Source organism: Myodes glareolus, chromosome 20, assembly GCF_982192425.1.
Source record: "Myodes glareolus chromosome 20, mMyoGla1.1, whole genome shotgun sequence".
In the NCBI taxonomy this organism is placed as follows: Eukaryota; Metazoa; Chordata; class Mammalia; order Rodentia; family Cricetidae; genus Myodes; species Myodes glareolus.
In genome coordinates this window covers 53,124,107-53,139,431 of record NC_142045.1, presented here as the reverse complement: position 1 = coordinate 53,139,431, position 15,325 = coordinate 53,124,107, and the positions used below count along the sequence as shown (strand labels likewise).

The 15,325-nt window shown below is 44.5% G+C and overlaps 1 protein-coding gene across 1 annotated transcript in view; it reads right to left on the bottom strand.

Moving 5' to 3' along the window:
• The window catches only part of LOC148118848 (uncharacterized), a 71,469-nt gene that overhangs the window by 48,303 nt on the left and 7,841 nt on the right, over positions 1-15,325 (bottom strand). Inside the window, exon 3 of the mRNA XM_087899411.1 lies at positions 8,505-8,602. The gene's annotated coding sequence lies outside the window, so the exon portion shown is untranslated. The remainder of the gene's footprint in view (positions 1-8,504; positions 8,603-15,325) is intronic.

Here is a 15,325-nt window from a genome sequence, read left to right as displayed (position 1 = left end):
TCAAGTCCTGGGAAGAAATCATCTGCCATCTATCAGCCTAAAACCTGGAGTGCAGAGAGCCTCATTGGGGGGGGGGGGTTGAATTCTTTTGTGTCTGATTTGAAAATCATCAGTCAAGCTTCATGGATCCTGTAAAGGCCTCAGATAGCCTCATCACTATGAAATGCAAAGCTTCCACAACTTACTATCTTTTCCCCTGGAAAAGCTGAATTTTAACTCATTTTTCTTATCAATGGGAAGTCCAAGCTATCAGGTGTTTTGTGAGTGACCCTGAAACCACAGGAGAAACTTTTAAGGAAAAAAAAAAACAAAAAGAAAAGAAAAGAAAAAAAACAAAACGCACAAAACAACAACAAAAACCCCTTTAAACCAAGGTTTTAGGTTTCTGTGGCAAGCACTTCTCTCTGAAGGTATTAGCTAAGTGGATCCTTTAGGTATTCTTGTTCATTTTGTTTTTCTTTATGTTGGGAAGCTCCCCCAGCCCCACTCCTCCCGTTCCAGACCCTGCCCTTGAAAAAGCCCTCCATAGGCGGCTCCTCCCCTGGAACTGCTCAAGACAACCTACAGGCTATTTAAGACCTGGACCTTAGATCTGTTTATGTTGATAAACATAACTGGTGCATTGTCCAGGGTGAGTTGAGTCTTTCCCAGACCAGTTGGTAAGTATTAGATCCCCAGTTATTGGGTTCCTCCGCTGAATAAGCCAAATCAAACCAAATTAATAAACCCTATTTAATAACCAGACGCAAGCAGGCAGAGTACTCCCAGGTGACTCTCGGGAAGGGAGAAAGGAGAGCATGAGAGCATGTGGAAGACCTGTGGGCGGGTCTTAAATAACCTGTAGGCGGTCTTGAGCACTTCCAGAAGAGGAGCCACCAATGGTGGGATGTTACAAGGGTGGGGTCTGGAATGGGAGGAGTGGGACTGGGTGGAGTGTCCCAACACTTTGTTTTCTTTTCATTTAGCAATAGCAGGCCTGGAACTCACTATATGGATCAGACTGGTTATTGTCCTGTCCCTGCCTACAGAATGCCAAGATTACAGGCATTCACTTCTCTAATAGAAACAGATGGCCTAGATGATCCAACATTTCAGAGGACCTCTGTTGGAGTTTCCTCTGAGTTCTATATCCAGAACAGCCTCAAGACTGAAGGCTGAAATGATCAAGTCTCACAGAATATTCCAGTCAGGACTTGACCATAATCCTAAATTTTCTTTAGGTCCCCATAAAATTATCAGTGCCCCCAATCAGTGGGAAGTAGCCTAGAAAACTACACCCACATTCCCCTAAAACAGATTATGTCTGTTTGTCTTTGTAGAGAGTGTTAGTTACAAGTTGTTATGGATAATGGTCAGAGAAAAAGCTAAATAAATAAGATTAAATTCAGAGTTCTTGCTTTGAAAAGAAAAGAAAGGAAGTACCGTGGGACAATGGTCTTGTACACTGTAAAGGTTTGTCACTTGTATTGGTTTAATAAAACACTGATTGCCCAGTAGCCAGGCAGGAAGTATAGGTGGGGTGAACAGAATAGAAAAATTCTAGGAAGAGGAAAGACTCAGCCTGCAGTCATCACCCAGACGCAGAGGAAGCATGATGAGAATGCCTCACTGATAAAAGGTACCAAACCATGTGACTAACAAAGACAGGAATTATGGGTTAATGTAAGATGTAAGAGTTAGCTAATAAGAAGCCTGAGCTAATAGGCCAATCAGTTTATAATTAATGTAGACCTTTTTGTGTTTCTTTGGAACTGAACGACTGCAGGATGGGAGGGACAGAAATATCTGTCAACAATCATTGAAGGCTGAAGATTATTTAATCACTAAAGCGTTTGCCTTGTAAGCATGAAGACCTGCATTTGAGACCCAGAACCATTGTTAGGAAAGAGAAATCCTGGTGTGGAGCTGCACACTTGCAATCTCAGTGCTGGAGAGTGGAATCACAGATTCCCAGGCTCCCTGCTCAGCCAGCAAATACTTTTATTCTCTCTCTCTCTCTCTCTCTCTCTCTCTCTCTCTCTCTCTCTCTCTCTCTCTCTGTGTGTGTGTGTGTGTGTGTGTGTGTGTGTGTGTGTGTGTGTTTTCTTTATACAGAGGAAGTGTAAGATTATTTCCAATCACCAAGCACAACTTGACCCTTTAGTGACAAAACCTGCCTGAGGATGCACACACTGCTGGTTGTGTAGAGTTGGAAGGTATCTCCATGTACACTGCAGAGGCTCATTTACTTCTCACATGACTAGGGTGCCAATGGATTTGAGATCTTGTGCAAATTTATTTTCTGGCCCATAGATGGTGCCTCCTCTCCATATCCTCCCATAAAAAGAAGGGCACCTGAGTTCCTTTGGGCCTATTTTAGGAATTCTCAGTTCCCAACACCATCACTTTGGGAGTTAGGAATATAAGGAATGCACTTTAAGGAATAAAAATGTTCAGACCATAGCAAAAGGGGGATGGCCTATTGACACGTGGGGCCATAAACTCTTTCCGAACCTCTCAGAGTGACTCCATCTAGGAGGGAAGAAGCAGGAGGGGGCCAGTGAGAGATAGGTGCTGAGAATACAACTTGGAAGAAAAATGAGTTTACAACAGGAAGCCACAGGACTAGGGCAGTGGTCACATGGAAGTGGACTAAAGTGAAGCCCACCTTGAGGAAATGGGCAGCAGTCTATACTATGAAGTCCCAAGGAGGAGCACTATGTAATCACAGGGATTTGGGAGAGGTGATGTCTACTTGACAGTGAACAAGCTGATGTTGATGAAGTTGGTGACACAGAAAAAGGAGAATTGAATCCCAGGGACAGAGGGACACAGGAGTCCTATAGCATGAGGATGATCTGAGGTAAAGATAAGCACCAGGACCTGGATGTCAGGACACCCACCGGTCATGTCAGTGAGAGATCCTCTGGGATTTAACAGTCTTCTGTACATCAAGATAAAGTGATGCAGTAAACAAGAGGGAGCTGAGTCATACCAAAGGCCTGACAAAGGCATGGGAACTGTGTGAGGCTGGCAGAGGAGCTCAAGAGGTGGTCATTGGCCTTCTTAGTTCTTAGAGGACATCTTAGGCTGGGTGTGGAGGCACACACCTTTAATCGAGCACTCAGGAGGCAGAAGCAGGCAGATCTCTGTGAGTTCGAGGCCAGCCTGATCTACAGAGTGAGTTCCAGGACAGCCAGGGTGGTTACACAGAGAAACTCTGCCTTAAGAAAAATAAGTAATTATCGAATTTTCAAGACAGTGGTCTAAGCTGCAGACTCCATAGTCCAGTAAAATGAGAGTAAAAACAGATTCTTACATCAAAGATGACAGAAGAGAAGCTATCAGCACAGAGACATGTCATCAAATTGTTGAGAAAGGAAAATGGAATGCCAAAGCACAGAGAAGGGGCTACAAGTGACAGACAGTTGTCACTCACAGACACCGCCTCAACAAAACAATGGAGAGGATAAGTAGAGTCTGAGACAGAAGAACCAATTTAAAGCCTGGGTACAAGGCTACGAGCACATGGAATTGACCCAGGAGTTCAGAACATCCCTGCTGCTAATTCCATCCTAATCCTGGCCAGAAGAAAAGAAGGAAGGAGGACTTAGAGGGAAGAAGTAAGTGAGGAAGGTGCCTTGTCTAAATGATTGGTCCATCTCTGGAGAACCAGGGCACTCACTGGGAGGGTAATCATCAAATGCTGGCATCTAGAAGGCCAAGCATGATAGGTGTATAACACACTGAGCAATAAATCAACCCAATAAAAGTATGAATTCTCCAGGAAAAAAATTCCAGGATGAAAATTATAGGGAAGGAGCCACAGACTTTCCTCTGGGCTTGGCTATTACAGACACTTAAAAAGCAATTAACATGGCCATATCCCAACCTACACCTCTGACAGAAACTTCCTACCTCACCAGAGGCCAGGCCCCCTGCCTGAAAACCAGGTAATACACACACACACACACACACACACACACACAGAGAGAGAGAGAGAGAGAGAGAGAGAGAGAGAGAGAGAGAGAGAGACAGAGACAGAGAGAGACAGAGAGAGACAGAGAGAGACAGAGAGAGACAGAGAGAGTCATAAGGTTAGTATAGAGGTACATGCCTATAATTCTACCACTCAAGACGTAGGAGTAGAAGGATCAGTGTTCAAGGCTAGCCTAGAATACAAAAAGACTCTGTCTCAAATAACACAAACCCAAACAAATGAAAAGCAATTTCAGTGATCAAAAGGCAGCAACTGATTCTAAGAAGAGGGGGACAATCGGGCAGCCAGCACTTTACAGGACAAAACCAAATTTCCCAACTGGAAAAGAGCATACCTCTAACTCCACAGTGGATGTATCAAGGGTTAAAACTTAGATTAGGTTCTGTCTGTCAGGGCGAGGAAGCTTCTTATAAGAATACCCTGCAATGGCTTTGCTTCTAATGGTCACATAGAGGCCCAGGATCGGGGCTGCAACCAGAGGCCTTGGTGGTGTCCGTCGACCACACAGCCACTGGAATCATTCCCACCTGAATGGCCATTCCTCCCACTCAGAGCCACGGTGTCTTCCAGGCCTAAAGTGCTCCCAAGGGCCATGTCTTGGTCATGGTCCAACCACAGCTGGGGTCTGTGTTGATGTCTGTAGCCAGAGTCAGCTCAGGAGGCCTTAGGGACCATGCCGGATGAAATCAGAGGGCTATACTGAGCCAATGCCACCCTTCACTGCCCTGCGAAAACTGGCCTTACCTCTCACTGCCCACTACAGCACCAGAGGTGGCCACTGCACTCAGGAGAGAGCCCACCACCACCACCACAGGAAAGAATAAAACTACCCTGAGGGCATGCATGAGGGACAAGGGCACGAAGGTGGGTGGCCTCAGTGGCTTGATCTGACCTGCCTGGCTAACACCCAGGCCCACAACTGGGCCTTGGGTTGATTCACACTAGCATCTCCCCCATCTAGGTCCTACTGGAGCTTGTGAAGGGACTGGTCCTCTGGAACAAAACCTGGACAATCTCCAAGAACCAGGATCCCTAGAAGAGCTTTGGAGCTCCGGTGAAGAACCAGCAAGGATGGTGTACCAAACCCAGAGACCGAACCAAACCAATGACTCATTGCAATGAACAATTGCCAATCAAGCTGATGGAACAAAGAGGTATTCTATATGACACACTGAAGCCTCCAGTGCCATCAGAATGGAGAATCAGAGATTTTTATGTTTCTGGCCTGGTTTTTGTTCTTTTTTGGCTTATTGGGTTTTTGTTGTTGATGATGTTGTTGTTGTTGCTTTTGTTTGTTTGCTTGCTTGCTTATTTTGTTCTGTTTTGTTTTGTTTTGTGGGATGGGGGAGGATGCAACAGGGATGAAGGGTGGATATGGGAGACCCAGAAGTGAACAGAATTGAGATGTATGATGTGAAATCCCCCAAGATTCAATAAAGAAATAATAATAAGAATACCCTGCAATGGTATTGAAGTTTCCAAAAGTTCTATGTAATTGGAAGAGTAGCCTGAAGGTGGTAAAACTAAACTCATGTCAACAGCACCACCTGCTGGACACAAAATGGACTGCCTAGATGTTAGGAAAACAGGTGCACACCACAGACATACCACAGACATTCACAGAAACACACACTGACACACCACACACATGTACTCAGACGCACACACACCACAGACATTCACAGACATTCACAGAAACACACACTGACACACCACACACATATACTCAGATGCACCCACACACACCACAGACATTCACAGAAACACACTCCAGCCCCAGTTTTTCTGTGTGTCTGTGTGTCTGCCTTTTCTTCATTCCCTCGCCACCTGTCAGGCCTACCCCTGGAGCTGTACAGGGTGTGGCACACAAGGCCTTTAGCCACACCTGTTTGATCTTTGCTAAACTAAGTGGAAAATTACACCTCACCATAATTTTATTTGACATTACTCTCATGAATGACTCTATCCACATGTTTATTTCACCTTACTCTGTAAATTATTTTTTTCAAGTCTTTGGCCTTCATTTTCCAGACGTCATGATCATTTTGCTTTCAATATGAAGGATGATAAACAGGCAGTTAATGGCTGCTGGAGCAGTCAAAGATGACCCAGTGATCTTTACACAAGTTATTTTAAAATGGAACTGCCTTATTTATATGTGTGTATGCACATAAAACATATGCCTTAATACATATTAAATATTTAATACATATAAAGCGAATTATGCCTTTAAGTTGTAAGTATTTTATAGGTGTTTTCTTTGAAGCTTGTCTATTGGTGCAGGTTGCATTCACCCAGCAGTTTAATAACTGAGGATATTGAGCCCTGTGTCCCTGTCCTGCTGATCCCACTTCCTCCAGACCCGCTCCACATGGGGCTCATCAAAGCAGCACGGAGGAGGGAAAAGTGGCACTGCTGACCCTGTTGAGGACTGCGGGCATGCACAGACGCCATCATGGGCAAATCAGATTGATGCTCTCCTCGGCCTATACCCAAACAATATGCCTCAAATACCTTTCAGCATCTTTGTAGAGATACAAGCTAATATATGTTTTCAGTCTCTTCCTTATCTCCTACTTTTCAAACACGAGTTAGGAGAAGTTATGGATGTCCCGCGCTACCGTCTCGCCAGCAAGAACCACGTGGTACACATAGGATACTTCTGCAGTAAAGCTTTAATGCCCCTTGGGAGAGCGGGCATCAGCCAACATGGCAGAGACCCAGATAAGATGGAACCCATCCCTTATATAGGAAACAGACCCTGCTTTGGACGTGTCACTCTTGGATAGGTCCGCTGCTCCCAGTCCCAGGTGATGCCTCGGGAGTAGGCGGGGACTCAGTGGGAAATTACCGAGCACATGTGCGTTCACCTGGTGGTGAAGCCGGATGTCAGCGCCATCTTGATAATGGAGAATGTGGCTGCGGCCTTCTACATATGGACACTCTCTGAACCCTGTTTCCTCGCTAAGGGTCTTGGAGAATCTGTCATAGCATACATAGAACACTATTATAAGGACCACACAATAGCTTATTTGACCAGTCTTCCATGGACAGATGATAAGTTATTCCCAATCTTTTGCTAAAATAGACATTATCATAAGAACCTTGTGCAAGCATCGTTCATAAACAGATAGGGAACAAGTCCCAGAGTGTTGTTGGTATGTAGACATCAAATGCTTTCATGGCTTGATAAGTACTGTCAGTATGTTGGCTCACTTCCCATTTCTGTCACGCGACAATTCCTCACTCACCAGTGTGCACACACTGTATCACACAGCTTTTGAATTCCCGACAATATGATTGGCAAATGAAAGAAATCTTGACGTAACTTGGATCTGCCTTCCCTATTAGGAGCTTTACGCTTCTCTGAGGACATTTAGGCCTTGTTCTGGAAACCTTTTCTTTTTAGTTTTCCTTACAGTGGTGGTGGCTTTTTCTGAGACAGGTCCTGCTATGCAGCCCAGTCTGGCGTCTGAGTTGACAGCATCCTTTGCAGCTATCCCAGAAGCTGAGACTATAAGCGTTTGCCACTATGCTTGACTTTACTTTTGAACTTTCTGGGCATTATTTGTACGGTAAGCTCTTTGTGACACAAACTAAGTATTTCTCATCTTTCTGATCTTTTACATTTTTGGACTCATGATAGCGGTTTACCTTTCCACCATCTTTGGTACCCTCCCTCCCTCCTTCTCCCTATCTTTCTTTCCTGTTGCTGTGAAGAGACACCATGATCAAGGCATTGGGGGCGATACTTTGAGAAGGCCACTTTTCCATCCTCATCTTTCAGACTGAACCACTCCTCATCAGCAGATGCCGAGCCAGTGACTAGGATGGAGGGACAGATAGGCCAGGCACTTCTTCCATGGCCCTCACTCCCAGGGAATGTACCCCAAGCTTCATGTCACATTAGCAGGTACTTGTGAGGTCCATAAAGAAGTCTGATACCTGACCAGGTCTGCTTTCTGCAGGTAGAAGTGGCTGGCCTATCATGGCTGAAATGTTTGTGCCCTCCTAGTCTGTGCTGAACTAGTTTGTACCTCCACCCCAGCACTGTGCCCTCCTGCATCCCTACCTCCACCCCAGCACTGTGCCCTCCTGCATCCCTACCTCCACCCCAGCACTGTGCCCTCCTAGACAGGACTGTGTTGCAGTCCTGGCTAACCCAGAACTCATTCTGTAGACAGGCTGGCCTTGAACTCACAGAGATCTTCCTGCCTCTGCCTCCCAAGTGCTGAGATTAAAGGTGTGGGCCACCACACGTGGCTGAACTATTTTTAATGTGGCTCTAAAATGAGTCCTACTAATGCCCTTAGTACCTTCAAACAACTGGATAAATTACCAGATAACTTGTATCCACAACCTCAGCCTAGACTTCCCAAAGGGAAACTCAGGAGTTCGGTTCATCCAACGCCATGTCATTCCCTTATTTTCCATGAAGAAACATGATTACCTTCAGATTTAGTCTCAACTGGATGGAATCAAATCGTCTCACAGGAAATATTATACACATTGCGAATTCACCTACCCACAGCCAGGAACAACTGCTCCAAGTTCCCTGAAGTCTCTTGATCGATGGTTTCCTCAATCTGAAATCCTGAGATTGTCATGTATTTGTCAAACACTAGAAGAATAAAAAAGAACATGCCTTCATACTCGATGAAGAAATCCCCCCCTTCCATGCTGTGAGGGCCACCCTGTGCCAAGTCCTAAGCAACAGTTTACTTATGTTGTAATGCATGTCATTAATTAGAAGTTTGCAAAATTGAGCTTAGTTTTGTTTGTTGTGACAAGAATTTGCAATGTCACACAGGCTGGCCTCAACTTTGACCCTCCTGTCTGTGCTCTCCAAAGGCTCACTTGAGATGTGGACAATCTTTACAAGTCACAGAGTTGCACCCTTTTAGTTTTTGTCTGGAGTTAACAGACAGAGCTCTGTTAGCCAAGACGAATGTCCAAATAAGGCCAAGATGTGACCGTAGCTGGCCTGAGGAGCTGGGCAGGCTTAAGCATGGAGGTTATACTTAGGCATAAGCCACCACACTTGGCTTCTAAACATCGCTTCACAGATGCGGATTTCCTGGCCTCTTGCTGGTTTTAATCAGTGAGGGCAACAGGCAAATCTGCTGGGAGAGATTCCCATTCCTTCTAAAAGGTGGTCAACAAGTAGAACTGACTTAACCTTTTCTCCTCTTCCTGTTGTGAAAACAAGGTTTGGAGCCACAGCAGCCATCTTGTGATGATGAGGTAATGAGCCTAAGAAGGGACACGCTAGCACAGAGGACTGTGGCAGGAAAACAGAAGAATACAGATCCTACCAAATCACCATGTCATACCCACAGAAATAAAGCCCAACTGTTAAAGCCAGGGTGAGGGCTTTTTGTCACTTGCCACCAAACTAATTCTCAACTGGCACTGACAGCTGCACTGAATGGATGCCTATGAATCTTAGGGACCAATGGGCAGCAAGTTCTTAGAATGTGACCCTCCTTGGTGCCTGACGAGACTCCAGTCTGAAGACTGGACCTCTGAGGGTGACGGGACTGCTGAGGACACCCAGCTTTGTAAAAGCAACAGTAGCAGTGCCAAGCACTCTGCGATTTCTCCTGATCAAACTGTGGAAACTGATTTTTCTCTGGGGCAGTATCTGTTCAGATTTGACCACGTTCTTTCCAAATTTTCCAAAGCACTGGTCTCAAACAGCCATGAAGCTGCCAGATCAGACATGCTAAATCTTTCCCGGTAAGTCACGAGCTCGTGGTAACATACAGATTATTAGAAATGGGATGGATCAAGATGTAAGAATTATCCAAGAAGAGACTAGATATAATGGGTCAGGCAGTGTTTAAATGAATAAAGTTTCTGTGTAATTATTTCGGGTATAAGCTAGCCGGGCAGCCAGGAGCTGGGCAGGATGCAGCCCGCTCCTTTTACAACAGAGTGGTGCTCCAACATGGTAACTAGCTGTAGGGCCCGGGTCTACCCTTATTCCTGGGGTTCATTTTGAAGACAGTTTCTGGTGAGCCAGCTAAAACATTCTTTTTGTTCCTGTGCTCCCTCTGCCCCACCTGGTGATTAGCTGTAGGGCATTGTTGACTCCATCTTTGGTGTGGTAATTTCCCACCTGCCTGGGTGGAAATCCTTGTACAGCAGTGGGGTATATAAGGATTTTCCCAAGGTTAAATAAATGGCATTCGGCTGATCTTCTTTCAAATGACCCAGGTCTCTTGTGTGTTCTTTCAATCTCCAGGCCCTTGCCCAACTCAAGTATGGTACAGTGGTGCACGAACTGTATCGAGGGGGTAACACAGAATCGGGTTTTACAACTAACGCCACATAAAACCTAAGAGGGCTTAAAATGTAATTCTAGACACAAATATAGAGTTTAACACAACTTTTTGCTGTTTGCTAGGGCGTGCTGTACAGTGATTTCCTGATTCAGCAAAAGCAGCAGAAAAAAAAAAAAGCTGTGCCATTTTAAAACACAGCTTCCTGGGCTGTGCTGCCACTGCAAACTCTGGCTATAAAGCATTTCAATGTCTTTTGTGGGACTGGATGTTTGTGTGCCCGCTCAGGATCAGAAAGAAAGTACTCTGAGAACATGACAATGACTCACTGTGGAGTCAACATCCAGAGCAGTTCTGCCATGCTAGCGGTGCAGTGTGCACGGCTCAGATGCACAAGCAGCCCCGCCATGTTGGACTGGGTGGGGCAAGCCTGCAGTACCCGTTTTTGACCTAGGAATGTCACAGCTTAGATTCTTAAGCACTTAGTGATTTAAAAGCATAAAGCAAAAATGTTCCTGGACAGTAAAGAATTACAGACAATGCAATAGGACAGATTCAGACATAAAAGACCTCTAAATGGATCATAGTGTTAGACATACGTAGGTTTGGGAGACAGAAGAAAAAGAATATAGAGAATAAAGTTATTGCCTTAAAAAAGGGTAAAGTCTTTAAAGAGACAGAGTACAGATAGTTATAGATTAAAAATAAAGAAAAATAAGCCACGTAAAAATGGAAAATTCACAGAGAATTTTTTATTCTGTATATTATATTTTCTTTAAAGCTTTTGACTGAAGGAGCTAAGTACAGAGAGACATATCATTATATGGGCTGCCAAGCTAAACCAGCATGGATATTAGGTATTATGACTTCCAAATTTGGGTCTAAGAATATGATGTTTTGGAAAAGAGGTTCTTCTTTTGTTTTCAGAGGATGAGACCCTGTGGATGACTTCTATCCCAATATGGTATGATAGGCCACGCCCTCCTGAAAGGTTGTCGTGAACACCCTCAAAAACTTACTTTGCTCAACTCCCGACTGAGATGAACCTAGCACACAGGTTATACAATGAAAGACCTGATTAACAGCGCCCCCATTCAGCAGGAAGAAGTTTGGAGAGAAATAACTACATCCATATTCCCAAATATTGTTTATACATATTCTTTTACATTTAAATTGGGACATGATATAGATATGAATAATTTGCATTGGTATGGATTTTAAGGTCAATTTTGTTAGATGTATATGTATTTCTGATATTGATTAAGGTATTGTGATTGTGTAGTTCACTAAAAAATATAATGTGTAATTAGGAAATATAGGTTTTTAATGGATAATCATCAATAATAGTCAAGCTTATAGTCATTTTAGTTAGATTTTCTAGATATATGGAGATATATTTCAGTTAAATAGGCATTCTTCATATTTTTCAAAGACTACAGATATGGCATTTTAAATGTTTTAATATCTTAAGGCTTTTCATGACAAGGAGACACGTCTGCTCCTGGCAGCACCAATCTACTTCAAGAGGAAGATGGGCCTCGAAGGGGCTCCTTATGGAGTTGGTTAGCCATTTGGGCAAAAAACTGCTATTGCCTGAACTGTTGCATAAACTGGACACAAAGAATCCACAGAGAGAGGACTGCTGAACTTGCCTAAAGGTGAGATGTTCCTGCGGGGTTCCTGATTCATGAAAGAGGCTGCAAGATATTCTGCAGGACACAGAAGAAAGTGACTGAACTGTCTTTGAAATTTCTTGCAACATGAAAAAGTCTGCTGGATACTATGGGCCTGTAGGCTGAAAATGGATGCCCCAACAGTACAAAAGAACTTTGGGTGACTGTCCAGGAAGCAGGATGTCTCTGTCATTTCTAGAGTTTGGGAAGTTGCTTATGTCTTGTTTACTTAGGTAATATTTTATGTCCTTCTGGAGTCTTTGATGGAGTTGAAGAATGGATAGTTACAGTTTTTCTTTGTAACGATAAAAGATAAAATAGATATACATAATGTAACTAATCCTCGATTGATAACTGTATTGTTATATGTAATTTTACTATGCTAAAGTGAAAGCCTTCTTTTTTGTTTAAACAGAAAAAGGGGAAATGGTGTAGGAGGGTCTTCTTTCTATGTGTTGCTTTCATTGGTTGAATAAAAAAACCTGCCTTAGCTTTTTGATAGGGCAAAACTTAGATAGGTGGGAAAAAGAGAACTGGAAGCTGCCAGGTCAGACATGCTGAATCTTTCCCAGTAAGCCACGAGTTCATGGTGACATACAGATTATTAGAAATGGGTTGAATCAAGATGTAAGAATTAGTCAAGAAGAGGCTAGATATAAAGGGTCAGGCAGTGTTTAAATGAATACAGTTTCTGTGTAATTATTTCAGGATTAAGCTAGCCGGGTGGCGGGAAGTGGCCCACCACTCCTTTTTACAACAAACTTGCCTCTTGATCTTGGTGGTACAAGCATGTGATTATAGTGGTCTAGAGCTATTTTTTATTTAGCCAACAGAGAATTATCCATACATCTTGGTGCTCAATAGACACAATTCCCATTTCCTCCTCTCTCCTTTCTCTAAGAGTCCAATCCTCTGTCCAGAGCAAGAACTGGGCAAGAAAGATGACAGCAGTTTTAACATTCTTAAAATATTAAATCAGTTTAACAGCTATAAAAAGGTGAGACTGCGGGCTGGAGAGATGACTCAGCAGTTAAGAGGACTGGCTCCTCTCCCAATGGACCCGGCTTCAATTCCCAGCATCACATGGCAGTTCACAACCGTCTGTAACTTCAGTTCCTGCAGATCTGACACCCTCACACATACAGACACACAGGCAAAACCCCAATGCACAAAAAAATAAATAAATTATAGAAAACATTTTTCAAAAGGTGAAATTGATTTAACGTGTTTAAAGTAATAAAAAAAAATGTGAAGTATTGCCGGTGAGTTCAGTTCCCAAGTGAATGACTCACTGTGGCTTTTCAGACTTCCAAGACCTGCCTCAGTGCCAAGTATCAGTAGAGAAAACCTCAAAAGCCCTCTGTCTCCACTTCTGCCCCACCGAGACATCACAGGTCCCACCTCTGAAGCCATCTCACTGCCTTTGCTAGCAGGTAGAGGGGGTGTGTGGCTCCCCAGACCTGAGAGAAGCAGACTGCACAAGGCTGGGTGCGAACAGTCAAGAGGACGTGGTCAGTGTGGCTTGCTCTCTGCTGGTCCTGGCCATGGTGAAGGAAGGAAAGCCTGGGTTCCGTCGGGGGATATTAAAGTCTGCCCCATGAGGCAGTATTCACACGTGCAAATCCTCACTTTCAGTATTGTAAATGGTCACATCTGCTGCATGACAGGTAAACGATGTGTCCACAGGCTGGGTAATCAACACAGTCCCCAGATCAGGACATCGGTGCCTGGGAGACTATGAGAACCATGGCCCCACCCTGACCCAAAGGGCCAGAACTGAAGCCCAAGATCTGCAGTGATCAGAGGCCCATGAACAGGAGAGACCGTTCCAAGCAACATATGGTGAGAGGAAAAAAAATCAATGAGAAGTTCAAGCGGAGTGTTTTCCCTAGGCCTCAGACAACACAGAGCCCATTACATCCGCTCTGCTGGGAAGTCTGCCCAAGGGGCCCTAATGTAGGTCTCCCGCTGTCATCTGAGACAACAGTTGGCTTCCCAAGCCGTAGCCACTGAAAAACCTCCAGAGCACCTAGTCCTGAGAGCAGGAATGTGAGAACTACACTGTCTCTCACAAAAGCCTAAAGAAATCCATGCCTGGAAAGCAATGTGGTCATCTGAAATGGCGTGAAGCCCCTAGCTGGGGGATCGATGACTCAGTTGATGTCTGTGCTTGTCCTTCCTCTATGAGAAGGTGGAGTTGTCGGATCTGAGCCTTTAACCTATAGTTAATAAATGCTTCATGAGATAAGAAACCAGAACAGGGAGCTGACATTGACCATGAGGCTTGTTTGGTGGAAGAGAGAGGGTGCTGGGGTCACAGAGTCAGGCTGGGAATTGGAGTTCCATTGTTACTCAGAGGACTTGGGCTTGTTTCCTTGATCTCAGTTGGGAAAGGCCTCCTGGACAGAGTGTGACCCTTACACATCAGTGACTGACTGAATGCCAGCGCTACTGTAGGAGCCAAGGCCTGCATGGAACTGACAGGGGGGTTTAGATAGGCAGGCTGAGGCAGGAAGACAGGGCACTGGCTCTCACTGCAAGGGAAATACAAGTATCACTTCTCATAGACAGTACACAGCTGCCAGCAAGGGTCTGTGAACAGAGATTTGGTTAGGAAAAAAGGGAGAATGGTGGGTTAAAGACAAATTGTATCATAAAGGTCAAGATGGAGAATATGTGACAATCAGTATTGCCAAATACAAAATAAATGCTAGCTGAAAGAAGACATTGGACTTCTTTGCAGCTCATAATGGTTAGTTTTGTGATTGTACTTGGCTGAATCTGGAGTCAACTGAAAGGCAAGCCACTGGACACATTTATAAGGGATTTTCTTCATCGGGATATCTAAAAAGGGAAGACCCACCCTAGATGTCAGTGGTAGATTTTTGTGGCAGCCTCAAGAAAGGAGGTAGAAAGAAGCTTTTGCTTTTGCCTGCTTTCCTTCACTACCACTGGGAAGCTCATCTGCTCTGCTGCTGCTGCTGCTGCTTCCTCCTGCTGCTGCTGCAGCTGCTGCTTCCTGCTGCTTCCTCCTGCTGCTGCTGCTTCCTGCTGCTTCCTCCTGCTGCTGCTGCAGCAGCTGCTGCTGCTGCTGAATTCCTTCACTGTTATCAGGGTGCAAATGCCTCCAGATCCTAACATGTACCAAACCCCAAGACAGCTCTAGGAACTCTCCAGGTTTTCAGCACTAGACCGGGGTACTCAGTTACCAGCCTCATGGACTGAGCCACTACCCTGGGCTCTCATGGACTCCAGAGTGAGACAGTCATTGTTGAGCAACCCAAATTGTATTATGCAACCTGATGGAATACATATAAATTTTATATATTATATGACCAAAATAAGCCCACAAAGGAGTTTCCATTCCTTGTCAAATATAGTACTAACCT